General features: G+C 44.9%; 9 non-coding genes across 9 annotated transcripts; all 9 read left to right on the forward strand.

The window, feature by feature from the left end:
• The first annotated feature begins 8307 nt into the window (after positions 1-8307).
• On the forward strand, positions 8308-8380 carry TRNAH-AUG (transfer RNA histidin (anticodon AUG)). The gene has a single exon. It is a non-coding gene; the product is annotated as a tRNA-His (tRNA).
• A 1489-nt stretch (positions 8381-9869) lies between these two features.
• Positions 9870-9942, forward strand: TRNAH-AUG (transfer RNA histidin (anticodon AUG)). The gene has a single exon. It is a non-coding gene; the product is annotated as a tRNA-His (tRNA).
• A 1542-nt stretch (positions 9943-11484) lies between these two features.
• TRNAH-AUG (transfer RNA histidin (anticodon AUG)) lies at positions 11485-11557 on the forward strand. Its single transcript has one exon. It is a non-coding gene; the product is annotated as a tRNA-His (tRNA).
• A 3156-nt stretch (positions 11558-14713) lies between these two features.
• On the forward strand, positions 14714-14786 carry TRNAH-AUG (transfer RNA histidin (anticodon AUG)). The gene has a single exon. It is a non-coding gene; the product is annotated as a tRNA-His (tRNA).
• Positions 14787-17835: 3049 nt separating this feature from the next.
• Positions 17836-17908, forward strand: TRNAH-AUG (transfer RNA histidin (anticodon AUG)). Its single transcript has one exon. It is a non-coding gene; the product is annotated as a tRNA-His (tRNA).
• A 1100-nt stretch (positions 17909-19008) lies between these two features.
• TRNAH-AUG (transfer RNA histidin (anticodon AUG)) lies at positions 19009-19081 on the forward strand. The gene has a single exon. It is a non-coding gene; the product is annotated as a tRNA-His (tRNA).
• A 367-nt stretch (positions 19082-19448) lies between these two features.
• On the forward strand, positions 19449-19521 carry TRNAH-AUG (transfer RNA histidin (anticodon AUG)). The gene has a single exon. It is a non-coding gene; the product is annotated as a tRNA-His (tRNA).
• Positions 19522-21889: 2368 nt separating this feature from the next.
• On the forward strand, positions 21890-21962 carry TRNAH-AUG (transfer RNA histidin (anticodon AUG)). Its single transcript has one exon. It is a non-coding gene; the product is annotated as a tRNA-His (tRNA).
• A 1072-nt stretch (positions 21963-23034) lies between these two features.
• On the forward strand, positions 23035-23107 carry TRNAH-AUG (transfer RNA histidin (anticodon AUG)). Its single transcript has one exon. It is a non-coding gene; the product is annotated as a tRNA-His (tRNA).
• Positions 23108-24208: the final 1101 nt, after the last annotated feature.

Here is a 24208-nt window from a genome sequence, read left to right on the forward strand (position 1 = left end):
TTTTTCAAACCAGGGATTAAGGAATTCCAGCACTCTCAAGACCAATAAGATAAATAGCACAATGAGCGGTTTTTAAATCTCCAAGATCCGACGAATTCCTGACAAGCTTTGTGTACCTGACAGTTGAGGAGTAAATAAATTACACAACAGTAAACTTGACCTATTTATCTACTATTCTCAACATTCCTTAAATAGAACTGTCACAATTTGATTGATTGAAGAAATTCTTTCCTAACATTTTCTCAATGTCATTGTTGAAGAAGTCCCCACCTAGTGGAATGTCGCACCAACTCTTTTGTTATATATTCTGTTTTTAATTTGTTCAATTTTAGACCGTTTTCCTCTAGCCAAGAGTTTATAATTTGTAAATACGTGTTTCCTTGCAATATTAAAGCAGGTAAGTGCTTATTTTCCAATAGTAAAACTGTGTCATCTGCATAAAGACGAAGAAGCTCTTTGGGTAGCTTTTCTACTATATCGTTAATATATAGATTAAAAAGCAGTGGGGATAATACCGAACCTTGAGGGACACCGATAGTTATGTCCAGCGAATCTGATATATTATTATTTAATTTGGTTGAGCATTTCCGATTTGAGAGGTAACTTGATATCCATTTCAGAGACAGTCCTCTTATACCCAGTCGATCCAGTTTATCTAATAGTCTTTTATGAGGCACACTATCGAAAGCTTTTTCAAGGTCAAGAAAAATCCCTAGGCAATACCATGACTTGTCAAGTGCATTCAAAATTGACTTATATAAGTTAGTAATGGCTAGCTCGGTACTACTATCTTTACGAAACCCAAATTGGTTTGTCGATAAGATATTGTATTTATCACAAAAAGAGCTCAGCCTATTTAAAAAAAGTTTGTCATAAATTTTAGCAAATGTCGAGAGTACAGATATAGGTCTATAGTTACTAAGGATAAGAGGATCACCTTTTTTTAAAATTGGTGTTATCATTGCATGTTTTAGCCGTCCAGGATAAACTCCTGTGGCGAACGAGAGGTTGATTAGGAAGACAAGGGGACCTATTAAATAGTTTGCTACAAATTTTAAGGGTTTGGGGTGTATTTCATCTTTTCCTGGTGCAGATGATTGAGGTAGACCGTCAATTACATTCTTTACCTCAAGTTCAAAAGTTTTAAATAGGGCAAAGGTTGATGGGTTTGATTTAAACATAAGCGGTACGTTAAAATTTCGGGTTGAATCAATAACTGTTGTAAAATGTATATTAATAGCGTTAGGTTTGATACTACCAGGAATCTGCGAATTCGATTTTAGCCTGCCGGTTGTTTCATTTATTATTTTCCACTTGGATTTATTTGATGTGGCCTTAGATATCTTATTTCTAATGTATGTACTTCTAGCATTTCGTATTTGGTTATTTAAAGAATTTCTTAGGTGGTATATTCCTTATGGTTTTCTATGGTAGGTTTTTTCCTGTAAATTTTAAACAGTTTTCTTTTGATTCTAATTGATTGTTTTACGTTTTCTGTAATCCAGGATTCGGGGGAAAATTTTATAGTTTTAATTTTGAAACTATTATTATAGGCGGCGGTTATCTTGTCTTCAAAGAAGTTATAAGCAAGGTCTGAGTCTTTCTGGCTGTACAGATCAGTCCAATTAATATTACTGACAATGTTGGCAAATTTTAAAAGATTTGCTTGACTTAGGTCTCTGATTTGCTGGGATTTCCCGGTTGTGACTTTATCATAAGTAAGGAGGATGGGTAGGTGGTCTGAGACATCAATATCACTAAATATTTCAGCATTGGCCTGAGCGCTCGTAAATATATTGTCTATGCAACTCGAGGTACTTAAGGTTACCCTAGTTGCGGCATAAATCATTCTCTTGAGACCGTAGCTAGAATAGAGATCTATTATAGATTGTGGGCAGGGAGTATCTGAATTAAAATCGAAATTAAAGTCTCCAAGTACTGTTTTGTTAACTTTGCAGTTGCCTGCAGTGCATAAAATAGATTCGCAAGTCATTATGAATGTGTCAAAATTTGAAGAATGTGGTCGATATATAATAACAAAAACGTCCCCAGTGTCTTGCAATTTTATACCATAACTCTCAATATCGCTATTAAATACGCAAGTTCCCTCTAAAATAGAGAAATTTATGTCCTTATGTACATAAAAACCCACACCGCCTCCTCGTCTGTTTCCAATACCAGTAAAAAGATAGTTTGGGATGTAGACAGAATAATTATTCTGGAACCATGTTTCAGTTAGAGCATAAATGTCAATTTTTATCTTTGCATAGTGGCTAACAAGGCTAGGGAAATTTAAATTCGCAGTTCTTATATTGGCATAAACAGCTTTCATTACAGGTTAAAAAATGTGGATTAAATTCGAAAGGCTTTGTTTTTATGCGGTTTTAGTGTTTTATTTGAACTCTGAGCTTAGTTTCGTTAAAATGGTAAATGTTATGTTCAAATTCCACAGCAAAATTAGTTTTAAATTTGGCGTGTTCTTTCCCCTTTTCTCTAACAAAATTTCTTAAGTGATACCTTGCAAGTTCCTGTCGTATTGTAAAGTCATGCGATATATAGATTTTTGAACCTCTTAATTTATAAGCATTTTTTAGAATTATAGATTTAAGTTCGGCGTTATTTAGCTTTAAGATTATTCGACGGTTTTCGCCTCTCCTAGACACTTGATATGAGAAAATTTTAAAATCAATTCCTAATAACTCCTTAAGTACAGTGTTGACTTCCTTGGCCAGATTATTTCTATCTTCACCTGTTTTTTCTGGTAGACCTGTTATTACTATATTATTTTTGCGATTGTCAGTTTCAAGAATATCAAGTTGTTTTTGTAATTCCTGGATCTCCTTATTTTTCTGATCTAGCTTCCCATTTACCTCTTCAGCGAAAGCCCCTGTTTCAAATTCTAAGGTGTCTATTTTCTCGGCCTGTTTTTCTAGCTTTTCAATTCTCAATTCATGCTCGTTTACTTTCTGACATATTTTATCTATCTTAATATTAGTATCTGAAATTTTACTATTGATAGCTTCAATTTTTTTAACAACTTCAGTATTGTCATTCCTAGCCTCTGTCCTCATTTTTTGTAATTCGGATAGGATTGTTTGGGTATCAGCCATAGTTACGGTGGATGGATAAGTTCTTTGTGAGAGCACCAGTGAAAGATAATTGTGTAAAAAATAGATACTATACTACCTGAAAGATAGAATACAGTTAGTCCTTGTTCACAGTGGCTGGTGCTCTGAAGTGTGAAAAATTGAGATTCCAAATTTTTCGTCGGTTGCTGATAAGATAAGAGATATTCGATTTTATTTTTTATATAGCGGGCGTTGAATGTTTCACGAAAGTACGTTGGTCTTGAATTTACACGCCAGTTTTTTTAGGTTGCGACGCAATAACAGAAGATTTTTTAACACGGTTTGCTAGTTACTCGTTTTTGATGGGGCCGGATTTGGCAACAAAACTAATCGATCACGAGCGAAAGCGAACTGACTTCTCACAAGTAGGGCACAACAGAAAGATAGCAATAATCACGGTAGTGGGAGCGTCGAGAATGCAGTTAGATCTTGTTACCAGTGACTGAAGCTCCAAAGCGTTGAGATCACAATTTAAATCCTCGGTTGTAGATGAGATAAGCGAGAGTAGTTCCTTTCTTTTTTTTTTAGAAGCGGGCTTTGATTTTTTTAAGAAGACCGATGCTCTTGGCTTTGCACGCCAGGTCTTTTTTAAGCGACGCAAAAACGGATGTTTTTTGTTTCAGCACGGATTGTAAGTTATGAGTTAATGGTACTTATCACGAGGCAAATACGGGTCTTGGAGAAAGCTGTCCACCAGAAAAAGCGGGATGACTTACGACGATTTGCAAGTAGCTAAGCCGACGGTAGCGATCACAGTGGAAGGCGAGACGTTGAATACGTTAAAGGTGATCATTCATACCTGAAAGATAGAATACAGTTAGTCCTTGTTCACAGTGGCTGGTGCTCTGAAGAGTGAAAAATTGAGATTCCAAATTTTTCGTCGGTTGCTGATAAAATAAGAGATATTCGATTTTATTTTTTATATAGCGGGCGTTGAATGTTTCACGAAAGTACGTTGGTCTTGAATTTACACGCCATTTTTTTTAGGTTGCGACGCAATAACAGAAGATTTTTTAACACGGTTTGCTAGTTACTCGTTTTTGATGGGGCCGGATTTGGCAACAAAACTAATCGATCACGAGCGAAAGCGAACTGACTTCTCACAAGTAGGGCACAACAGAAAGATAGCAATAATCACGGTAGTGGGAGCGTCGAGAATGCAGTTAGATCTTGTTAACAGTGACTGTAGTATTTCTTCACTATTTTCAAATATGTTCACTGAAACCATTATTTTTATACTTTTTGCTTTAATTCAAGCAAATGTAACGATATTCAATCAAAAAACTGTTAAAATTAAATTTTTCAATAAGAAATCGTTGTCACGGATTTTGTATCTTGAAGAAGAAAAACATGCGATTTTTTCGGTACTTTTTTGAATGCATTTTTTTCTGGAGAAATTTTTGACCCAATTCAGCTTAATTCTCTATAAAACACTCATTAAAAGTGATTTCATCTCGATTGAACAATAAATAAAAATGTACCTCGATTTTTAATAACATTTTCAAAATCGACGTTTCACGGCCAAAGAAGCATATTTTGAGTATTTCTTCACTATTTTCAAATATAACCACTGAAACCATTATTTTTATACTTTTTGCTTTAATTCGAGCAAATATAACGATATTCATTCAAAAAACTGTTAAAATTCAATTTTTCAATAAGAAATCGTTGTCACGGATTTTCTATCTTGAAGAAGAAAAACATGCGATTTTTTCGGTACACTTTTGAATGCATTTTTTTCTGGAGAAATGTTTGACCGAATTCAGCTTAATTCCCTATAAAACACTCATTGAAAGTGATTTCATCTCGATTGAACAATAATTAAAAATTTACCTCGATTTTTAATAACATTTTCAAAATCGACGTTTCACGGCCAAAGAATCATACTTTGAGTATTTCTTCACTATTTTCAAATATATTCATTGAAACCATTATTTTTATACTTTTTGCTTTAATTCAAGCAATGTAACGATATTCATTCAAAAAACTGTTAAAATTCAATTTTCAATAAGAAATCGTATTCACGGATTTTGTGTCTTGAAGAAGAAAAACCTGCGATTTTTTCGGTACTTTTTTGAATGCATTTTTTTCTGGAGAAATTTTTGACCGAATTCAGCTTAATTCCCTATAAAACACTTATTGAAAGTGGTGGTTCGAGCCCACCCGGGACCGGTGTTGTGGGATCTCAAATGTAACGTAAAAACCAAAGTTTTTCCACAATACCTGACAACCATTTAATTTTTGGGTTTCCGTGCCGCATTGGTTAGCGCTTTCGGCTATGAACCGAAAGGTTGGTGGTTCGTGCCCATCCGGGAGCGGAGTTGTGAGGTCTCAGATGTGACGTAAAAAGTCAGAGTTTTTCCACAATACCTGACAAACATTTAATTTTTGGGGTTCCGTGGCGCAATGGTTAGCGCGCTCAACTGTTATTCAAAAGGTTGGTGGTTCGAGCGTACCCGGGAGCGGTGTTGTGATGTCTCAGATGTAACGTAAAATGTCATAGTTTTTCCACAATAACTGACGAACATTTAATATTTGGGCTTCCGTGGCGCAATGGTTAGCGCGTTCAGCAGTTAACCGAAAGGTTGGTGTTTCGAGCCCACCCAGGAGAGGCGTTGTGGGGTCTCAGATGTAACGTAAAAACCAAAGTTTTTCCACAATACCTGACAACCATTTAATTTTTGGGTTTCCGTGCCGCATTGGTTAGCGCTTTCGGCTATGAACCGAAAGGTTGGTGGTTCGTGCCCATCCGGGAGCGGAGTTGTGAGGTCTCAGATGTGACGTAAAAAGTCGAGGTTTTTCCACAATACCTGACGACCATTTAATATTTGGGCTTCCGTGGCGCAATGGTTAGCGCGTTCGGCTGTTAACCGAATGGTTAGTGGTTCGAGCCCACCCGAAAGCGGTGTTGTGAGGTCTCAGATGTAACGTAAAATGTCATAGTTTTTCCACAATAACTGACGAACATTTAATATTTGGGCTTCCGTGGCGCAATGGTTAGCGCGTTCAGCAGTTAACCGAAAGGTTGGTGTTTCGAGCCCACCCAGGAGAGGCGTTGTGGGGTCTCAGATGTAGCGTAAAAAGTCAAAACTTTTCCACAATACGGGACAAACATTTAATTTCTGAATTTCCGTGGCTCAATGGTTAGCGCGTACAGCTGTTAACCGAAAGTTTGGTGGTTCGAGCCCACCCGGGAGAGGTGTTGTGAGGTCTCAGATGTGACGTAAAAAGTCAAAGTTTTTCCACAATACCTGACGACCATATAAGTTTCTAGCTTCCATGGCGAAATGGGTGGCGCGTTCGGCTGTTAACCGAAAGGTTGGTGGTTCGAGCCCATCCGGGAGCGGTGTTGTGAGGTCTCAGATGTGACGTAAAAAGTCAAGAGTTTTCCACAATACCTGACGACCATTTAATATTTGGGCTTCCGTGGCGCAATGGTTAGAGCGTTCAGCTGTTATTTAAAAGCTGGTGGTTTAAGCCCTCCCGGGAGCGGTGTTGTGAGGTCTCAGATGTGACGTAAAAAGTCAGAGTTTTTCCACAATACGAGACAACCATATAATTTCTGAACTTCCGTGGCTCAATGGTTAGCGCGTTCGGCTGTTAACCAGTAATTTGGTGGTTTGAGCCCTCCCGGGTGCGGTGCTGTGAGGTCTCAGATGTAACGTAAAATGTCAGAGTTTTTCCACAATAACTGACGAACATTTAATTTTTGGGCTTCCGTGGCGCAATGGTTAGCGCGTTCAGCTGTTATTTAAAAGCTGGTGGTTTAAGCCCTCCCGGGAGCGGTGTTGTGAGGTCTCAGATGTGACGTAAAAAGTCAGAGTTTTTCCACAATACGAGACAACCATATAATTTCTGAACTTCCGTGGCTCAATGGTTAGCGCGTTCGGCTGTTAACCAGTAATTTGGTGGTTCGAGCCCACCCGGGAGAGGTGTTGTGAGGTCTCAGATGTGACGTAAAAAGTCAAAGTTTTTCCACAATACCTGACGACCATATAAGTTTCTAGCTTCCATGGCGAAATGGGTGGCGCGTTCGGCTGTTAACCGAAAGGTTGGTGGTTCGAGCCCATCCGGGAGCGGTGTTGTGAGGTCTCAGATGTGACGTAAAAAGTCAAGAGTTTTCCACAATACCTGACGACCATTTAATATTTGGGCTTCCGTGGCGCAATGGTTAGAGCGTTCAGCTGTTATTTAAAAGCTGGTGGTTTAAGCCCTCCCGGGAGCGGTGTTGTGAGGTCTCAGATGTGACGTAAAAAGTCAGAGTTTTTCCACAATACGAGACAACCATATAATTTCTGAACTTCCGTGGCTCAATGGTTAGCGCGTTCGGCTGTTAACCAGTAATTTGGTGGTTTGAGCCCTCCCGGGTGCGGTGCTGTGAGGTCTCAGATGTAACGTAAAATGTCAGAGTTTTTCCACAATAACTGACGAACATTTAATATTTGGGCTTCCGTGGCGCAATGGTTAGAGCGTTCAGCTGTTATTTAAAAGCTGGTGGTTTAAGCCCTCCCGGGAGCGGTGTTGTGAGGTCTCAGATGTGACGTAAAAAGTCAGAGTTTTTCCACAATACGAGACAACCATATAATTTCTGAACTTCCGTGGCTCAATGGTTAGCGCGTTCGGCTGTTAACCAGTAATTTGGTGGTTTGAGCCCTCCCGGGTGCGGTGCTGTGAGGTCTCAGATGTAACGTAAAATGTCAGAGTTTTTCCACAATAACTGACGAACATTTAATTTTTGGGCTTCCGTGGCGCAATGGTTAGCGCGTTCAGCTGTTAACCGAAAGGTTGGTGGTTCGAGCCCACCCGGGAGAGGTGTTGTGGGGTCTCAGATGTAGCGTAAAAAGTCAAAACTTTTCCACAATACGGGACAACCATTTAATACCTGAGCTTCCGTGGCTCAATGGTTAGCACGTTCGGCTGTTAACCAATAGGTTGGTGGTTCGAGCCCACCCGGGGGCGGTGTTGTGGGGTCTTAGATGTAGCATAAAAATTCAAAACTTTTCCACAATACGTGATAACCATTTAATTTCTGAGCTTCCGTGGCTTAATTGTTAGCGCGTTCGGCTGTTAACCAATAGGTTGGTGGTTCGAGCCCACCCGGGACCGGTGTTGTGGGATCTCAAATGTAACGTAAAAACCAAAGTTTTTCCACAATACCTGACGACCATTGAATTTTTGGGTTTCCGTGGCGCATTGGTTAGCGCGTTCGGCTATGAACCGAAAGGTTGGTGGTTCGTGCCCATCCGGGAGCGGTGTTGTGAGGTCTCAGATGTGACGTAAAAAGTCAGAGTTTTTCCACAATACCTGACGAACATTTAATTTTTGGGCTTCCGTGGCGCAATGGTTAGCGCGCTCAACTGTTATTCAAAAGGTTGGTGGTTCGAGCGTACCCGGGAGCGGTGTTGTGATGCCTCAGATGTGACGTAAAAAGTCGCGGTTTTTCCACAATACCTGACGACCATTTAATATTTGGGCTTCCGTGGCGCAATGGTTAGCGCGTTCGGCTGTTAACCGAAAGGTTGGTGGTTCGAGCCCACCCGAAAGCGGTGTTGTGAGGTCTCAGATGTAACGTAAAATGTCATAGTTTTTCCACAATAACTGACGAACATTTAATTTCTGAACTTCCGTGGCTCAATGGTTAGCGCGTTCGGCTGTTAACCAATAGGTTGGTGGTTCGAGCCCATCTGGGAGCGGTGTTGTGAGGTCTCAGATGTAACGTAAAAAGTCAAACGTTTTCCACAATAACTGACGAACCGAAAGTTTGGTGGTTCGAGCCCATCCGGGAGCGTTTTGTGGTGTCTCAGATGTAACGTGAAAAGTCAGAGTTTTTCCACAATACCTGACGAACATTTAATTTTTGGGCTTCCGTGGCTCAATGGTTAGCGCGTTCGGCTGTTAACCAGTAAGTTGGTGGTTCGAGCCCACCCGAAACCGGTGTTGTGAGGTCTCAGATGTGGCGTAAAAAGTCAAGGTTTCTCCACAATACCTGACAACCATTTAATTACTGAGCTTCCGTGGCTCAATGGTTGGCGCGTTCGGCTGTTAACCGAAAGGTTGGTGGTTCGAGCCCACCCGAAACCGGTGTTGTGAGGTCTCAGATGTGGCGTAAAAAGTCAAGGTTTCTCCACAATACCTGACAACCATTTAATTACTGAGCTTCCGTGGCTCAATGGTTGGCGCGTTCGGCTGTTAACCGAAAGGTTGGTGGTTCGAGCCCATCCGGGAGCGGTGTTGTGAGGTCTCAGATGTGACGTAAAAGTCAAGAGTTTTCCACAATACCTGACGACCAATTAATATTTGGGCTTCCGTGGCGCAATGGTTAGTGCGTTCAGCAGTTAACCGAAAGGTGGGTGGTTCGAGCCCACCCGGGAGAGGTGTTGTGGGGTCTCAGATGTAGCGTAAAAAGTCAAAACTTTTCCACAATACGGGACAACCATTTAATTCCTGAGCTTCCGTGGCTCAATGGTTAGCGCGTTCGGCTGTTAACCAATAGGTTGGTGGTTCGAGCCCACCCGGGAGCGGTGTTGTGGGGTCTCAGATGTAGCATAAAAATTCAAAACTTTTCCACAATACGTGATAACCATTTAATTTCTGAGCTTCCCTGGCTTAATTGTTAGCGCGTTCGGCTGTTAACCAATAGGTTGGTGGTTCGAGCCCACCCGGGACCGGTGTTGTGGGATCTCAAATGTAACGTAAAAACCAAAGTTTTTCCACAATACCTGACGACCATTGAATTTTTGGGTTTCCGTGGCGCATTGGTTAGCGCGTTCGGCTATGAACCGAAAGGTTGGTGGTTCGTGCCCATCCGGGAGCGGTGTTGTGAGGTCTCAGATGTGACGTAAAAAGTCGAGGTTTTTCCACAATACCTGACGAACATTTAATTTTTGGGCTTCCGTGGCGCAATGGTTAGCGCGCTCAACTGTTATTCAAAAGGTTGGTGGTTCGAGCGTACCCGGGAGCGGTGTTGTAATGTCTCAGATGTGACGTAAAAAGTCGAGGTTTTTCCACAATACCTGACGACCATTTAATATATGGGCTTCCGTGGCGCAATGGTTAGCGCGTTCGGCTGTTAACCGAAAGGTTGGTGGTTCGAGCCCACCCGAAAGCGGTGTTGTGAGGTCTCAGATGTAACGTAAAATGTCATAGTTTTTCCACAATACCTGACGACCATTTAATATTTGGGCTTACGTGGCGCAATGGTTAGTGCGCTCAACTGTTATTCAAAAGGTTGGTGGTTCGAGCGTACCCGGGAGCGGTGTTGTGATGTCTCAGATGTGACGTAAAAAGTCGAGGTTTTTCCACAATACCTGACGACCATTTATTATATGGGCTTCCGTGGCACAATGGTTAGCGCGTTCGGCTGTTAACCGAAAGGTTGGTGGTTCGAGCCCACCCGAAAGCGGTGTTGTGAGGTCTCAGATGTAACGTAAAATGTCATAGTTTTTCCACAATACCTGACGAACATTTAATTTTTGGGCTTCCGTGGCTCAATGGTTAGCGCGTTCGGCTGTTAACCAGTAAGTTGGTGGTTCGAGCCCACCCGAAACCGGTGTTGTGAGGTCTCAGATGTGGCGTAAAAAGTCAAGGTTTCTCCACAATACCTGACAACCATTTAATTACTGAGCTTCCGTGGCTCAATGGTTGGCGCGTTCGGCTGTTAACCGAAAGGTTGGTGGTTCGAGCCCACCCGAAACCGGTGTTGTGAGGTCTCAGATGTGGCGTAAAAAGTCAAGGTTTCTCCACAATACCTGACAACCATTTAATTACTGAGCTTCCGTGGCTCAATGGTTGGCGCGTTCGGCTGTTAACCGAAAGGTTGGTGGTTCGAGCCCATCCGGGAGCGGTGTTGTGAGGTCTCAGATGTGACGTAAAAGTCAAGAGTTTTCCACAATACCTGACGACCAATTAATATTTGGGCTTCCGTGGCGCAATGGTTAGTGCGTTCAGCAGTTAACCGAAAGGTGGGTGGTTCGAGCCCACCCGGGAGAGGTGTTGTGGGGTCTCAGATGTAGCGTAAAAAGTCAAAACTTTTCCACAATACGGGACAACCATTTAATTCCTGAGCTTCCGTGGCTCAATGGTTAGCGCGTTCGGCTGTTAACCAATAGGTTGGTGGTTCGAGCCCACCCGGGAGCGGTGTTGTGGGGTCTCAGATGTAGCATAAAAATTCAAAACTTTTCCACAATACGTGATAACCATTTAATTTCTGAGCTTCCCTGGCTTAATTGTTAGCGCGTTCGGCTGTTAACCAATAGGTTGGTGGTTCGAGCCCACCCGGGACCGGTGTTGTGGGATCTCAAATGTAACGTAAAAACCAAAGTTTTTCCACAATACCTGACGACCATTGAATTTTTGGGTTTCCGTGGCGCATTGGTTAGCGCGTTCGGCTATGAACCGAAAGGTTGGTGGTTCGTGCCCATCCGGGAGCGGTGTTGTGAGGTCTCAGATGTGACGTAAAAAGTCGAGGTTTTTCCACAATACCTGACGAACATTTAATTTTTGGGCTTCCGTGGCGCAATGGTTAGCGCGCTCAACTGTTATTCAAAAGGTTGGTGGTTCGAGCGTACCCGGGAGCGGTGTTGTAATGTCTCAGATGTGACGTAAAAAGTCGAGGTTTTTCCACAATACCTGACGACCATTTAATATATGGGCTTCCGTGGCGCAATGGTTAGCGCGTTCGGCTGTTAACCGAAAGGTTGGTGGTTCGAGCCCACCCGAAAGCGGTGTTGTGAGGTCTCAGATGTAACGTAAAATGTCATAGTTTTTCCACAATACCTGACGACCATTTAATATTTGGGCTTACGTGGCGCAATGGTTAGTGCGCTCAACTGTTATTCAAAAGGTTGGTGGTTCGAGCGTACCCGGGAGCGGTGTTGTGATGTCTCAGATGTGACGTAAAAAGTCGAGGTTTTTCCACAATACCTGACGACCATTTATTATATGGGCTTCCGTGGCACAATGGTTAGCGCGTTCGGCTGTTAACCGAAAGGTTGGTGGTTCGAGCCCACCCGAAAGCGGTGTTGTGAGGTCTCAGATGTAACGTAAAATGTCATAGTTTTTCCACAATACCTGACGACCATTTAATATTTGGGCTTACGTGGCGCAATGGTTAGTGCGCTCAGCTGTTATTCAAAAGGTTGGTGGTTCGAGCCCCTCCGGGAGCGTTTTGTGGGGTATCAGATGTAACGTAAAAAGTCAGACTTTCTCCACAATACCTGACAACCATTTAATTACTGAGCTTCCGTGGCTCAATGGTTAGCGCGTTCGGCTGTTAACCAATAGGTTGGTGGTTCGAGCCCATCCGGGAGCGGTGTTGTGAGGTCTCAGATGTAACGTAAAATGTCATAGTTTTTCCACAGCACCTGACGACCATTTAAATTTTGGGCTTCTGTGGCGCAATGGTTAGCGCGTTCAGCTATTATTCAAAAGACTGGTGGTTTGAGCCCTCCCGGGAGCGGTGCTGTGAGGTCTCAGATGTAACGTAAAATGTCAGAGTTTTTCCACAATAACTGACGAACATTTAATTTTTGGGCTTCCGTGGCGCAATGGTTAGCGCGTTCAGCAGTAAAACAATAGGTTGGTGGTTCGAGCCCACCCGGGAGCGGTGTTGTGGGATCTCAAATGTAACGTAAAAAGCCAAAGTTTTTTCACAATACCTGACGACCATTTAATTCTTGGGCTTCCGTTGCGCAATGGTTAGCGCGCTCAACTCTTATTCAAAAGGTTGGTGGTTCGAGCGTACCCGGGAGCGGTGTTGTGATGTCTCAGATGTGACGTAAAAAGTCGCGGTTTTTCCACAATACCTGACGACCATTTAATATTTGGGCTTCCGTGGCGCAATGGTTAGCGCGTTCGGCTGTTAACCGAAAGGTTGGTGGTTCGAGCCCACCCGAAAGCGGTGTTGTGAGGTCTCAGATGTAACGTAAAATGTCATAGTTTTTCCACAATACCTGACGAACATTTAATTTTTGGGCTTCCGTGGCTCAATGGTTAGCGCGTTCGGCTGTTAACCAGTAAGTTGGTGGTTCGAGCCCACCCGAAACCGGTGTTGTGAGGTCTCAGATGTGGCGTAAAGAGTCAAGGTTTCTCCACAATACCTGACAACCATTTAATTACTGAGCTTCCGTGGCTCAATGGTTGGCGCGTTCGGCTGTTAACCGAAAGGTTGGTGGTTCGAGCCCATCCGAAACCGGTGTTGTGAGGTCTCAGATGTGGCGTAAAAAGTCAAGGTTTCTCCACAATACCTGACAACCATTTAATTACTGAGCTTCCGTGGCTCAATGGTTGGCGCGTTCGGCTGTTAACCGAAAGGTTGGTGGTTCGAGCCCATCCGGGAGCGGTGTTGTGAGGTCTCAGATGTGACGTAAAAGTCAAGAGTTTTCCACAATACCTGACGACCAATTAATATTTGGGCTTCCGTGGCGCAATGGTTAGTGCGTTCAGCAGTTAACCGAAAGGTGGGTGGTTCGAGCCCACCCGGGAGCGGTGTTGTGGGGTCTCAGATGTAGCATAAAAATTCAAAACTTTTCCACAATACGTGATAACCATTTAATTTCTGAGCTTCCCTGGCTTAATTGTTAGCGCGTTCGGCTGTTAACCAATAGGTTGGTGGTTCGAGCCCACCCGGGACCGGTGTTGTGGGATCTCAAATGTAACGTAAAAACCAAAGTTTTTCCACAATACCTGACGACCATTGAATTTTTGGGCTTCCGTTGCGCAATGGTTAGCGCGCTCAACTGTTATTCAAAAGGTTGGTGGTTCGAGCGTACCCGGGAGCGGTGTTGTGATGTCTCAGATGTGACGTAAAAAGTCGCGGTTTTTCCACAATACCTGACGACCATTTAATATTTGGGCTTCCGTGGCGCAATGGTTAGCGCCTTCGGCTGTTAACCAGTAAGTTGGTGGTTCGAGCCCACCCGAAACCGGTGTTGTGAGGTCTCAGATGTGGCGTAAAAAGTCAAGGTTTCTCCACAATACCTGACAACCATTTAATTACTGAGCTTCCGTGGCTCAATGGTTGGCGCGTTCGGCTGTTAACCGAAAGGTTGGTGGTTCGAGCCCATCCGGGAGCGGTGTTGTGAGGTCTCAGATGTGACGTAAAAGTCAAGAGTTTTCCACAATACCTGACGACCAATTAATATTTGGGCTTCCGTGGCGCAATTTTTAGTGCGTTCAGCAGTTAACCGAAAGGTGGGTGGTTCGAGCCCACCCGGGAGAGGTGTTGTGGGGTCTCAGATGTAGCGTAAAAAGTCAAAACTTTTCCACAATACGGGACAACCATTTAATTCCTGAGCTTCCGTGGCTCAATGGTTAGCGCGTTCGGCTGTTAACCAATAGGTTGGTGGTTCGAGCCCACCCGGGAGCGGTGTTGTGGGGTCTCAGATGTAGCATAAAAATTCAAAACTTTTCCACAATACGTGATAACCATTTAATTTCTGAGCTTCCGTGGCTTAATTGTTAGCGCGTTCGGCTGTTAACCAATAGGTTGGTGGTTCGAGCCCACCCGGGACCGGTGTTGTGGGATCTCAAATGTAACGTAAAAACCAAAGTTTTTCCACAATACCTGACGACCATTGAATTTTTGGGTTTCCGTGGCGCATTGGTTAGCGCGTTCGGCTATGAACCGAAAGGTTGGTGGTTCGAGCCCACCCGAAAGCGGTGTTGTGAGGTCTCAGATGTAACGTAAAATGTCATAGTTTTTCCACAATACCTGACGAACATTTAATTTTTGGGCTTCCGTGGCTCAATGGTTAGCGCGTTCGGCTGTTAACCAGTAAGTTGGTGGTTCGAGCCCACCCGAAACCGGTGTTGTGAGGTCTCAGATGTGGCGTAAAAAGTCAAGGTTTCTCCACAATACCTGACAACCATTTAATTACTGAGCTTCCGTGGCTCAATGGTTGGCGCGTTCGGCTGTTAACCGAAAGGTTAGTGGTTCGAGCCCATCCGGGAGCGGTGTTGTGAGGTCTCAGATGTGACGTAAAAGTCAAGAGTTTTCCACAATACCTGACGACCAATTAATATTTGGGCTTCCGTGGCGCAATGGTTAGTGCGTTCAGCAGTTAACCGAAAGGTGGGTGGTTCTAGCCCACCCGAGAGAGGTGTTGTGGGGTCTCAGATGTAGCGTAAAAAGTCAAAACTTTTCCACAATACGGGACAACCTTTTAATTCCTGAGCTTCCGTGGCTCAATGGTTAGCGCGTTCGGCTGTTAACCAATAGGTTGGTGGTTCGAGCCCACCCGGGAGCGGTGTTGTGGGGTCTCAGATGTAGCATAAAAATTCAAAACTTTTCCACAATACGTGATAACCAATTAATTTATGAGCTTCCCTGGCTTAATTGTTAGCGCGTTCGGCTGTTAACCAATAGGTTGGTGGTTCGAGCCCACCCGGGACCGGTGTTGTGGGATCTCAAATGTAACGTAAAAACCAAAGTTTTTCCACAATACCTGACGACCATTGAATTTTTGGGCTTCCGTTGCGCAATGGTTAGCGCGCTCAACTGTTATTCAAAAGGTTGGTGGTTCGAGCGTACCCGGGAGCGGTGTTGTGATGTCTCAGATGTGACGTAAAAAGTCGCGGTTTTTCCACAATACCTGACGACCATTTAATATTTGGGCTTCCGTGGCGCAATGGTTAGCGCGTTCGGCTGTTAACCGAAAGGTTGGTGGTTAGAGCCCACCCGAAAGCGGTGTTGTGAGGTCTCAGATGTAACGTAAAATGTCATAGTTTTTCCACAATAACTGACGAACATTTAATTTCTGAACTTCCGTGGCTCAATGGTTAGCGCGTTCGGCTGTTAACCAATAGGTTGGTGGTTCGAGCCCATCTGGGAGCGGTGTTGTGAGGTCTCAGATGTAACTTAAAAAGTCAAACGTTTTCCACAATAACTGACGAACCGAAAGTTTGGTGGTTCGAGCCCATCCGGGAGCGTTTTGTGGTGTCTCAGATGTAACGTGAAAAGTCAGAGTTTTTCCACAATACCTGACGAACATTTAATTTTTGGGCTTCCGTGGCTCAATGGTTAGCGCGTTCGGCTGTTAACCAGTAAGTTGGTGGTTCGAGCCCACCCGAAACCGGTGTTGTGAGGTCTCAGATGTAGCATAAAAATTCAAAACTTTTCCACAATACGTGATAACCATTTAATTTCTGAGCTTCCGTGGCTTAATTGTTAGCGCGTTCGGCTGTTAACCAATAGGTTGGTGGTTCGAGCCCACCCGAAACCGGTGTTGTGAGGTCTCAGATGTGGCGTAAAAAGTCAAGGTTTCTCCACAATACCTGACAACCATTTAATTACTGAGCTTCCGTGGCTCAATGGTTGGCGCGTTCGGCTGTTAACCGAAAGGTTGGTGGTTCGAGCCCATCCGGGAGCGGTGTTGTGAGGTCTCAGATGTGACGTAAAAGTCAAGAGTTTTCCACAATACCTGACGACCAATTAATATTTGGGCTTCCGTGGCGCAATGGTTAGTGCGTTCAGCAGTTAACCGAAAGGTGGGTGGTTCGAGCCCACCCGAGAGAGGTGTTGTGGGGTCTCAGATGTAGCGTAAAAAGTCAAAACTTTTCCACAATACGGGACAACCTTTTAATTCCTGAGCTTCCGTGGCTCAATGGTTAGCGCGTTCGGCTGTTAACCAATAGGTTGGTGGTTCGAGCCCACCCGGGAGCGGTGTTGTGGGGTCTCAGATGTAGCATAAAAATTCAAAACTTTTCCACAATACGTGATAACCATTTAATTTCTGAGCTTCCCTGGCTTAATTGTTAGCGCGTTCGGCTGTTAACCAATAGGTTGGTGGTTCGAGCCCACCCGGGACCGGTGTTGTGGGATCTCAAATGTAACGTAAAAACCAAAGTTTTTCCACAATACCTGACGACCATTGAATTTTTGGGCTTCCGTTGCGCAATGGTTAGCGCGCTCAACTGTTATTCAAAAGGTTGGTGGTTCGAGCGTACCCGGGAGCGGTGTTGTGATGTCTCAGATGTGACGTAAAAATCGCGGTTTTTCCACAATACCTGACGACCATTTAATATTTGGGCTTCCGTGGCGCAATGGTTAGCGCGTTCGGCTGTTAACCGAAAGGTTGGTGGTTAGAGCCCACCCGAAAGCGGTGTTGTGAGGTCTCAGATGTAACGTAAAATGTCATAGTTTTTCCACAATAACTGACGAACATTTAATTTCTGAACTTCCGTGGCTCAATGGTTAGCGCGTTCGGCTGTTAACCAATAGGTTGGTGGTTCGAGCCCATCTGGGAGCGGTGTTGTGAGGTCTCAGATGTAACTTAAAAAGTCAAACGTTTTCCACAATAACTGACGAACCGAAAGTTTGGTGGTTCGAGCCCATCCGGGAGCGTTTTGTGGTGTCTCAGATGTAACGTGAAAAGTCAGAGTTTTTCCACAATACCTGACGAACATTTAATTTTTGGGCTTCCGTGGCTCAATGGTTAGCGCGTTCGGCTGTTAACCAGTAAGTTGGTGGTTCGAGCCCACCCGAAACCGGTGTTGTGAGGTCTCAGATGTAGCATAAAAATTCAAAACTTTTCCACAATACGTGATAACCATTTAATTTCTGAGCTTCCGTGGCTTAATTGTTAGCGCGTTCGGCTGTTAACCAATAGGTTGGTGGTTCGAGCCCACCCGGGACCGGTGTTGTGGGATCTCAAATGTAACGTAAAAACCAAAGTTTTTCCACAATACCTGACGACCATTGAATTTTTGGGTTTCCGTGGCGCATTGGTTAGCGCGTTCGGCTATGAACCGAAAGGTTGGTGGTTCGTGCCCATCCGGGAGCGTTTTGTGGTGTCTCAGATGTAACGTGAAAAGTCAGAGTTTTTCCACAATACCTGACGAACATTTAATTTTTGGGCTTCCGTGGCTCAATGGTTAGCGCGTTCGGCTGTTAACCAGTAAGTTGGTGGTTCGAGCCCACCCGAAACCGGTGTTGTGAGGTCTCAGATGTGGCGTAAAAAGTCAAGGTTTCTCCACAATACCTGACAACCATTTAATTACTGAGCTTCCGTGGCTCAATGGTTGGCGCGTTCGGCTGTTAACCGAAAGGTTGGTGGTTCGAGCCCACCCGAAAGCGGTGTTGTGAGGTCTCAGATGTAACGTAAAATGTCATAGTTTTTCCACAATACCTGACGAACATTTAATTTTTGGGCTTCCGTGGCTCAATGGTTAGCGCGTTCGGCTGTTAACCAGTAAGTTGGTGGTTCGAGCCCACCCGAAACCGGTGTTGTGAGGTCTCAGATGTGGCGTAAAAAGTCAAGGTTTCTCCACAATACCTGACAACCATTTAATTACTGAGCTTCCGTGGCTCAATGGTTGGCGCGTTCGGCTGTTAACCGAAAGGTTTATGGTTCGAGCCCATCCGGGAGCGGTGTTGTGAGGTCTCAGATGTGACGTAAAAGTCAAGAGTTTTCCACAATACCTGACGACCAATTAATATTTGGGCTTCCGTGGCGCAATGGTTAGTGCGTTCAGCAGTTAACCGAAAGGTGGGTGGTTCGAGCCCACCCGGGAGAGGTGTTGTTGGGTCTCAGATGTAGCGTAAAAAGTCAAAACTTTTCCACAATACGGGACAACCATTTAATTCCTGAGCTTCCGTGGCTCAATGGTTAGCGCGTTCGGCTGTTAACCAATAGGTTGGTGGTTCGAGCCCACCCGGGAGCGGTGTTGTGGGGTCTCAGATGTAGCATAAAAATTCAAAACTTTTCCACAATACGTGATAACCATTTAATTTCTGAGCTTCCGTGGCTTAATTGTTAGCGCGTTCGGCTGTTAACCAATAGGTTGGTGGTTCGAGCCCACCCGGGACCGGTGTTGTGGGATCTCAAATGAAACGTAAAAACCAAAGTTTTTCCACAATACCTGACGACCATTGAATTTTTGGGTTTCCGTGGCGCATTGGTTAGCGCGTTCGGCTATGAACCGAAAGGTTGGTGGTTCGTGCCCATCCGGGAGCGGTGTTGTGAGGTCTCAGATGTAGCGTAAAAAGTCAAAACTTTTCCACAATACGGGACAACCATTTAATTCCTGAGCTTCCGTGGCTCAATGGTTAGCGCGTTCGGCTGTTAACCAATAGGTTGGTGGTTCGAGCCCACCCGGGAGCGGTGTTGTGGGGTCTCAGATGTAGCATAAAAATTCAAAACTTTTCCACAATACGTGATAACCATTTAATTTCTGAGCTTCCGTGGCTTAATTGTTAGCGCGTTCGGCTGTTAACCAATAGGTTGGTGGTTCGAGCCCACCCGGGACCGGTGTTGTGGGATCTCAAATGTAACGTAAAAACCAAAGTTTTTCCACAATACCTGACGACCATTGAATTTTTGGGTTTCCGTGGCGCATTGGTTAGCGCGTTCGGCTATGAACCGAAAGGTTGGTGGTTCGTGCCCATCCGGGAGCGGTGTTGTGAGGTCTCAGATGTGACGTAAAAAGTCGAGGTTTTTCCACAATACCTGACGAACATTTAATTTTTGGGCTTCCGTGGCGCAATGGTTAGCGCGCTCAACTGTTATTCAAAAGGTTGGTGGTTCGAGCGTACCCGGGAGCGGTGTTGTGATGTCTCAGATGTGACGTAAAAAGTCGAGGTTTTTCCACAATACCTGACGACCATTTAATATATGGGCTTCCGTGGCGCAATGGTTAGCGCGTTCGGCTGTTAACCGAAAGGTTGGTGGTTAGAGCCCACCCGAAAGCGGTGTTGTGAGGTCTCAGATGTAACGTAAAATGTCATAGTTTTTCCACAATACCTGACGACCATTTAATATTTGGGCTTACGTGGCGCAATGGTTAGTGCGCTCAGCTGTTATTCAAAAGGTTGGTGGTTCGAGCTCCTCCGGGAGCGTTTTGTGGGGTCTCAGATGTGACGTAAAAAGTCGAGGTTTTTCCACAATACCTGACGACCATTTAATATTTGGGCTTCCGTGGCGCAATGGTTAGCGCGTTCAGCAGTAAAACAATAGTTTGGTGGTTCGAGCCCACCCGGGAGCGGTGTTGTGGGATCTCAAATGTAACGTAAAAAGCCAAAGTTTTTTCACAATACCTGACGACCATTTAATTCTTGGGCTTCCGTTGCGCAATGGTTAGCGCGCTCAACTGTTATTCAAAAGGTTGGTGGTTCGAGCGTACCCGGGAGCGGTGTTGTGATGTCTCAGATGTGACGTAAAAAGTCGCGGTTTTTCCACAATACCTGACGACCATTTAATATTTGGGCTTCCGTGGCGCAATGGTTAGCGCGTTCGGCTGTTAACCGAAAGGTTGGTGGTTCGAGCCCACCCGAAAGCGGTGGTGTGAGGTCTCAGATGTAACGTAAAATGTCATAGTTTTTCCACAATAACTGACGAACATTTAATTTCTGAACTTCCGTGGCTCAATGGTTAGCGCGTTCGGCTGTTAACCAATAGGTTGGTGGTTCGAGCCCATCTGGGAGCGGTGTTGTGAGGTCTCAGATGTAACTTAAAAAGTCAAACGTTTTCCACAATAACTGACGAACCGAAAGTTTGGTGGTTCGAGCCCATCCGGGAGCGTTTTGTGGTGTCTCAGATGTAACGTGAAAAGTCAGAGTTTTTCCACAATACCTGACGAACATTTAATTTTTGGGCTTCCGTGGCTCAATGGTTAGCGCGTTCGGCTGTTAACCAGTAAGTTGGTGGTTCGAGCCCACCCGAAACCGGTGTTGTGAGGTCTCAGATGTAGCATAAAAATTCAAAACTTTTCCACAATACGTGATAACCATTTAATTTCTGAGCTTCCGTGGCTTAATTGTTAGCGCGTTCGGCTGTTAACCAATAGGTTGGTGGTTCGAGCCCACCCGGGACCGGTGTTGTGGGATCTCAAATGTAACGTAAAAACCAAAGTTATTCCACAATACCTGACGACCATTGAATTTTTGGGTTTCCGTGGCGCATTGATTAGCGCGTTCGGCTATGTACCGAAAGGTTGGTGGTTCGTGCCCATCCGGGAGCGTTTTGTGGTGTCTCAGATGTAACGTGAAAAGTCAGAGTTTTTCCACAATACCTGACGAACATTTAATTTTTGGGCTTCCGTGGCTCAATGGTTAGCGCGTTCGGCTGTTAACCAGTAAGTTGGTGGTTCGAGCCCACCCGAAACCGGTGTTGTGAGGTCTCAGATGTGGCGTAAAAAGTCAAGGTTTCTCCACAATACCTGACAACCATTTAATTACTGAGCTTCCGTGGCTCAATGGTTGGCGCGTTCGGCTGTTAACCGAAAGGTTTATGGTTCGAGCCCATCCGGGAGCGGTGTTGTGAGGTCTCAGATGTGACGTAAAAGTCAAGAGTTTTCCACAATACCTGACGACCAATTAATATTTGGGCTTCCGTGGCGCAATGGTTAGTGCGTTCAGCAGTTAACCGAAAGGTGGGTGGTTCGAGCCCACCCGGGAGAGGTGTTGTTGGGTCTCAGATGTAGCGTAAAAAGTCAAAACTTTTCCACAATACGGGACAACCATTTAATTCCTGAGCTTCCGTGGCTCAATGGTTAGCGCGTTCGGCTGTTAACCAATAGGTTGGTGGTTCGAGCCCACCCGGGAGCGGTGTTGTGGGGTCTCAGATGTAGCATAAAAATTCAAAACTTTTCCACAATACGTGATAACCATTTAATTTCTGAGCTTCCGTGGCTTAATTGTTAGCGCGTTCGGCTGTTAACCAATAGGTTGGTGGTTCGAGCCCACCCGGGACCGGTGTTGTGGGATCTCAAATGTAACGTAAAAACCAAAGTTTTTCCACAATACCTGACGACCATTGAATTTTTGGGTTTCCGTGGCGCATTGGTTAGCGCGTTCGGCTATGAACCGAAAGGTTGGTGGTTCGTGCCCATCCGGGAGCGGTGTTGTGAGGTCTCAGATGTGACGTAAAAAGTCGAGGTTTTTCCACAATACCTGACGAACATTTAATTTTTGGGCTTCCGTGGCGCAATGGTTAGCGCGCTCAACTGTTATTCAAAAGGTTGGTGGTTCGAGCGTACCCGGGAGCGGTGTTGTGATGTCTCAGATGTGACGTAAAAAGTCGAGGTTTTTCCACAATACCTGACGACCATTTAATATATGGGCTTCCGTGGCGCAATGGTTAGCGCGTTCGGCTGTTAACCGAAAGGTTGGTGGTTCGAGCCCACCCGATAGCGGTGTTGTGAGGTCTCAGATGTAACGTAAAATGTCATAGTTTTTCCACAATACCTGACGACCATTTAATATTTGGGCTTACGTGGCGCAATGGTTAGTGCGCTCAGCTGTTATTCAAAAGGTTGGTGGTTCGAGCTCCTCCGGGAGCGTTTTGTGGGGTCTCAGATGTGACGTAAAAAGTCGAGGTTTTTCCACAATACCTGACGACCATTTAATATTTGGGCTTCCGTGGCGCAATGGTTAGCGTGTTCGGCTGTTAACCGAAAGGTTGGTGGTTCGAGCCCACCCGAAAGCGGTGTTGTGAGGTCTCAGATGTAACGTAAAATGTCATAGTTTTTCCACAATACCTGACGACCATTTAATATTTGGGCTTACGTGGCGCAATGGTTAGTGCGCTCAGCTGTTATTCAAAAGGTTGGTGGTTCGAGCCCCTCTGGGAGCGTTTTGTGGGGTCTCAGATGTAACGTAAAAAGTCAGAGTTTCTCCACAATACCTGACAACCATTTAATTACGTTCGGCTTTTAACCAATAGGTTGGTGGTTCGAGCCCACCCGGGAGCGGTGTTGTGGGGTCTCAGATGTAGCATAAAAATTCAAAATTTTTCCACAATACGTGATAACCATTTAATTTCTGAGCTTCCGTGGCTTAATTGTTAGCGCGTTCGGCTGTTAACCAATAGGTTGGTGGTTCGAGCCCACCCGGGACCGGTGTTGTGGGATCTCAAATGTAACGTAAAAACCAAAGTTTTTCCACAATACCTGACGACCATTAAATTTTTGGGTTTCCGTGGCGCATTGGTTAACGCGTTCGGCTATGAACCGAAAGGTTGGTGGTTCGTGCCCATCCGGGAGCGGTGTTGTGAGGTCTCAGATGTGACGTAAAAAGTCGAGGTTTTTCCACAATACCTGACGAACATTTAATTTTTGGGCTTCCGTGGCGCAATGGTTAGCGCGCTCAACTGTTATTCAAAAGGTTGGTGGTTCGAGCGTACCCGGGAGCGGTGTTGTGATGTCTCAGATGTGACGTAAAAAGTCGAGGTTTTTCCACAATACCTGACGACCATTTAATATTTGGGCTTCCGTGGCGCAATGGTTAGCGCGTTCGGCTGTTAACCGAAAGGTTGGTGATTCGAGCCCACCCGAAAGCGGTGTTGTGAGGTCTCAGATGTAACGTAAAATGTCATAGTTTTTCCACAATACCTGACGACCATTTAATATTTGGGCTTACGTGGCGCAATGGTTAGTGCGCTCAGCTGTTATTCAAAAGGTTGGTGGTTCGAGCCCCTCCGGGAGCGTTTTGTGGGGTCTCAGATGTGACGTAAAAAGTCGAGGTTTTTCCACAATACCTGACGACCATTTAATATTTGGGCTTCCTTGGCGCAATGGTTAGCACGTTCGGCTGTTAACCGAAAGGTTGGTGGTTCGAGCCCACCCGAAAGCGGTGTTGTGAGGTCTCAGATGTAACGTAATATGTCATAGTTTTTCCACAATACCTGACGACCATTTAATATTTGGGCTTACGTGGCGCAATGGTTAGTGCGCTCAGCTGTTATTCAAAAGGTTGGTGGTTCGAGCCCCTCCGGGAGCGTTTTGTGGGGTCTCAGATGTAACGTAAAAAGTCAGAGTTTCTCCACAATACCTGACAACCATTTAATTACTGAGCTTCCGTGGCTCAATGGTTGGCGCGTTCGGCTGTTAACCGAAAGGTTGGTGGTTCGAGCCCATCCGGGAGCGGTGTTGTGAGGTCTCAGATGTGACGTAAAAGTCAAGAGTTTTCCACAATACCTGACGACCAATTAATATTTGGGCTTCCGTGGCGCAATGACTAGCGCGTTCAGCTGTTAATCGAAAGGTTGGAGGTTCGAGCCCACCCGGGAGAGGTGTTGTGGGGTCTCAGATGTAGCGTAAAAAGTCAAAACTTTTCCACAATACGTGACAACCATTTAATTTCTGAG

This window comes from Phalangium opilio, unplaced genomic scaffold, assembly GCF_054372755.1.
Source record: "Phalangium opilio isolate 3A_F unplaced genomic scaffold, DU_Popi_V2 ptg000329l_1, whole genome shotgun sequence".
NCBI lineage: Eukaryota > Metazoa > Arthropoda > Arachnida > Opiliones > Phalangiidae > Phalangium > Phalangium opilio.